Raw genomic sequence first — 4601 nt, forward strand, 5'->3', positions numbered from 1 at the left:
CAAATCCCCCCACCCCAAAATACAACCCAGGTTCTGCGAATCCCAGCCCTGCCCTGGGGACAAACCCCGAACCCAAATAAACAGCCTCCTCCTAGGCTCTGAGAGCCCACCCAGCTTTGTCATTCTTGGTCCCTGCCCCTCCCTCAAGTTGCCCGGACGGGCTGGACCGGGACCAGCCCCACTCCCCTCGCCCAGGCCGGGCCGAGGGGTGGGGGAGTGGGCGGTCAGGGAAGCGGGGGGCGGAGTTCCGTCCTCTGATGATTGGCTCCGCGCGGATGGGCTGCGGCTGCGCCCGGCCAACCCGCGGCGTGTTGCTATGTGCTGAGCCGAGGGGATAGGCGCGGGGGTGAGTCCGTCACGGGGCAGCCCCCGGCCCGGACCCGGAGGGATGCGGAGTGGCGGCCGCGGCGGTGGCGGAGACTGTGGCTTTAAGAGCGCGCCGGGAGCCGGAGCCCCAGCCGGGCCGCCCTTCGCCGCTGCGCACCCCAGTAGAGCCGAGCCCGGCAGTGGCCGGACGGGGCCGCCTGCCGCCGGGTGAGTGCGCAGGAGTGCGGCGCGAGCTGGGCGCGCGTGGGCGTGGGGCGCGCTGTCAGCGCGGGCTCTGGGTCCCCGGCCCCAGGGCTCCTCCGGCCGGGCCTGCGCAGGGTTGGGGGTGCGGCGCGCTCGGTTCCGCATGGGGTCCCCGTGGGGGCCGCGGGCGCCAGGGGCGGGGAGCGGCCGCCGGGCCACGTGACCGGTTTGTTTACAAACACTGCGGTGCCCGCGGCCACCCGCGGAGAGAGCCCAGGGGCGCGGGACCCCCGGCCGGGGCGGAGACGCGCGCCAGGGGCCGGGCGAGTCTGCGGGGCCAGGTTTGCGGAGGGGGCGCGGGGCTGGGATCGCCGCTTCCTCCTTCGCTTCGTCCCCGCGGGTGCGGACTCCGTGGGGTGCGGGTGGTGCTGGGGACGCCCTCCGTCCCTGCGTGAAGCTGGGTCCTCCTCCTGGGGACACTTGGGTCCGGGGCCTCCGTCCTGGCGTCCCCTTCCCCCGCCCCCCCGTGGGACTGGGCGCCCTCGAAACTCCTCGGACAGCGTCGCCGGCCCCAGCCCGGGCGGAGGTAACCGCAGCCGAGTTCCGTCCCGGCGCCTCCCCAGTGCTCTTGCTAAGGGGGTGGGCGCGAGGTCTCTCCTGCCGGATGGGATGCGGGGGCCTCTGCCGCGGGCGCCTCCCCCGAGCTGGCGCTTAGGGGCGGCCCCGACCTCCCGCCGCTTCAAATTCACCCAGTTGGCCGCCGACCTACTCTGGTGTCTTTCCCAGAGTTTGGGGGCTTTTCTCCGGTCGTGGGGGCGGCGGGGGTGGGGGACACCTGTTCTTTCGGACTTCTTGTCCGGAACATTGCCACCTCTGCCTTCCGTCTTAGCTGCGAGAGTTTAAAAAACCAGGTGAGCGAGGGTCCTGTTTTCCTCCGCTCGGCGCGGAGCTGCACCCGCGTCAGCCCCCTATTCCCGCTGCTGGGAATGGCCCCAGGGAACTGCTCCCAAGCCTTGCTGGGGCTTTTGCTTTCTGGCTTCCTTGCTGATTTGCTGTCCTTCCAACTCGGGAGGCTCTTGAGTGAGTTCTTGCCTTTGATGAATCTAAAGGCTGACGAGACAGCTGTCTTTTTCTCCGTGCTCTTCCTTGCTTGTTTCTAGTCTGGCAAGACGGGGTTCCCTGTCCCAGAGCATTGGGCAAGAAGGGTAGCGGTCAGCTTCAGAGCATTAGAGGTGCAAGAAGTTCCGTAAATGCCCTCGCTGGCTCTGGGGTGGGACTTGATTTCACGTGCTTATTGCTCCCCCGTGCTCTCATAGTTCTGGGGCTACAGGCCCTGTGATCAGTGAGATTGGAGTCACCCTTCCCTGGCTTTTCCTTTTTCCTAGTCACCCCTGCAAGACCCCAGAGGTGGGCCTAACTTGAATTCTGTCTATTCACCCCTCTCTTCCCTAACCCTTAACGTGCGTGGCTGAGTCTTCCTCCTCCGGTGAGGAACATTTCCATTCTTCTGAACTGAGTTTTCAGTGGCTACAAGTTCTCCCCAGGAACGAACCCAGCCTGGGGAGAGCTGTGCGGACTTCCTCCTTGGCACCATCCCTTGTCCCCGGCTCCATGATCGGATCTCAGGCAGGAGTGCAGCGGGAGCCACATCCCCTTCCTCATCTGGGCTTTGCGGCGGCAGTTCAGCGTTCAATGACAGCGTTTCTTGGATCTGTCTTGAAATTTCTGTTTTTGAACCATAGTCAGGAAGCTTGGAGTTAGGGGTGGGGAAAATGGAGAATAAATTCTACGCCAAGAAAACGGTTTTCCTTCTTCCCTCTAGTAGCATCGTTTTCAGGCTTTGAGTGGGACCCGCACTGCATACATATTCGTAACAGAATTAAGTTTCAGAGAACAATAATTACCCTTCCTACCTCCAGTGTGCTGTATTTTAAAGTTTTTTTTTTTTTCTACTTCATTTAAAAAAGAAAACAACTGCTGGTCATGACCCATTAATTTGATCTCCTGACCAAGCAGGTCCTGACCCACAGTTTGAGAAGCATTGCTTTAGGGCAGAGGTCCCAAACAAAATGTGTATAAAGATGACATAGCACTGCTGCACGGTGTTGTGTACCAGTAGTGTTTAAAAATACAGTTTGTCGTACCCCAGAACTTAAAGTACAATTAAATACAGTCAGGCTACTCTGCAGATGTTTATTTTCAGTAGGCCGTAGGAATCTGCATTTTTAATAAGGGAGCCATGAGATTGTGATTGCAGGTGCTTGATAAGAGCCCCTGATCTAGTGGGAACTGGAGGCAGTGAACAATGAAAGGTATTAACTTGGCTATGAAGTGCAGTCAGGTATGTGACCCCATACTCTGCAATCCCAAAATCACTCAGCTGCCAATCACACGAGCTTAGGCTTTGAAAAGTCTAAAGGCACAGTATTGTTTGTTCTCAACGGCCATGAAGCAGTTGGCTTTGCTAGACTGGTGTCCCTCCCTCCCCACTCCAGCCTGTTTGAGAGCTGCTGCACAGTGTTGTGTACCAGGAGATGTTTCTAGGTGTGTGGGGGTTGGAGATGAGAGCAGTGCCGAGTGCCCATTAGTTGCTGTGGTGTTAGCAGATGATGTGAATTTTTCATTGTTTTAATGATTTTAACGGTTTTGAGGCAGCCACACAGTCATTGTGTCTGGGGGACTAACAATTAAAAGGTTGGTTTTGTTTAGTATCTGGGTATTCCAGACTGTGTAGCCTGGGGGAAAGTCAGGCTGGTGGCTCTTTTTATTTGGTGGGGTGGGGAGTCAGGGGTTTGTCTACCATCAGGTCTTAATAAGAGGCACAAGTTCAGTATCTCCTGGGCTACCCCAGTCCTGGTTATTTCCCATTGTGATGGCCCAGTCCTGGTGAGCAGGTGAATCTCATTAGGCATCGTTTCTCATGCTGTTATCTCTGCCTTCAGGCATAAAGATACACACACCCAGTGCAGCCACAGGTTAGATTTTTCCCTCTTAGTTATTGTGTCCAGACATGTTGGTAGAATACATTTATTTCAATTAATGAAAACCACAATTTAGCTTCAAAAAGGACTCTATCCAAATTTAACTTCCACTGTAGCCCTTTTTGCTAAAGGTGTGCCTAATGGGAGCATTAAGTGTGTGGGATTTTTAAAATTAACTTTAATAATGTTCAGTTTGGCCAAGCAGCTCACATTCAGAATGTTTAGTTTTGAGCATATGGAGAAAAGAAGGCAACAAAAGGATGACAAGGGATAAGATGTCCCAGGATTGGAAAGACCAGAAGGAAGAGATGTTGAGGTGAGATTCAGATGGAGGATAGGACCAATTCCCATTGTAAATGATCTTAGCATTTCCTTAGGTTTTGTCACGCAAACCACTAGGTGCTCTGACAGCTTCATTCCCCTGAGCATAAAAAGTATAAAGTTTTGGAAAAGGAAGAAGCATCATTTTCGACTTTAGCCTGCAGTGATGGAAAGCCAGCCAGGGCCTACAGGCTAAAGATGTTTTTTAGAGCTGTTAGTTTGCAGTGACATTGTCCTTAACGAAGGGTGATACGAGTCTATGAAATATTGTACTGCCTGAGTTTGTTTACCTGGGAGCTGTGGATATAGCACTGGAGAGCTTAAAAGTAAATCAGAATATGCTATTCCCCTGTCTACAATTTGCCAATGGCTTCCCATTGCCCTTCAGATATAATCTTTTTTTTCTTTTTCTTTTTTAGTTTTTATTTTTTTTATTTTTACTTTTTTTTTTTTATGCCTTTCAGATATAATCTAATTCCTTTCTCTGTAGGCACAGGCTAGGCTTGTCCACCACCGATTTCTTCTGCCTCATCTCTTACCAATCCCCACCCTGTCCACTCTGCTTCTTCCTGCTTGAGAAGCACTCACCTTTTTGAGGTTTCTGAAACATGCCATGCTTATTTTTGTCACAGGGCTTTTCTATGGGTAGTACCTCTTTCCAGGATGTTCTTTCTCCAAATTTTTTTCTTTTCTTTTTTTTTTTTTTTTTTTTTTTTTTTGTGTCTGGGTCTCTCTGTTACCCTGGCTGGATCGCAGTGGTCTGATCTGCTCACTGCGACCTCGGTCTCC

At 53.8% G+C, this 4601-nt stretch overlaps 1 protein-coding gene across 3 annotated transcripts in view; it reads left to right on the top strand.

Moving 5' to 3' along the window:
• Window positions 1-324: 324 nt before the first annotated feature.
• YPEL2 (yippee like 2) overlaps window positions 325-4601 on the top strand; it is a 65713-nt gene continuing 61436 nt past the window's right edge. The window contains exon 1 of one of the 3 annotated variants that reach the window (XM_017539808.2): window positions 325-534. The gene's annotated coding sequence lies outside the window, so the exon portion shown is untranslated. Of the gene's footprint in view, window positions 535-739; window positions 852-948; window positions 1422-4601 lie in introns of those variants that run through there. The other 2 variants (XM_017539810.2, XM_037742469.1) reach the window with 2 other exon arrangements.

The sequence above is a fragment of the Cebus imitator genome, unplaced genomic scaffold (genome assembly GCF_001604975.1).
Source record: "Cebus imitator isolate Cc_AM_T3 unplaced genomic scaffold, Cebus_imitator-1.0 Scaffold121, whole genome shotgun sequence".
NCBI classification, from domain to species: domain Eukaryota; kingdom Metazoa; phylum Chordata; class Mammalia; order Primates; family Cebidae; genus Cebus; species Cebus imitator.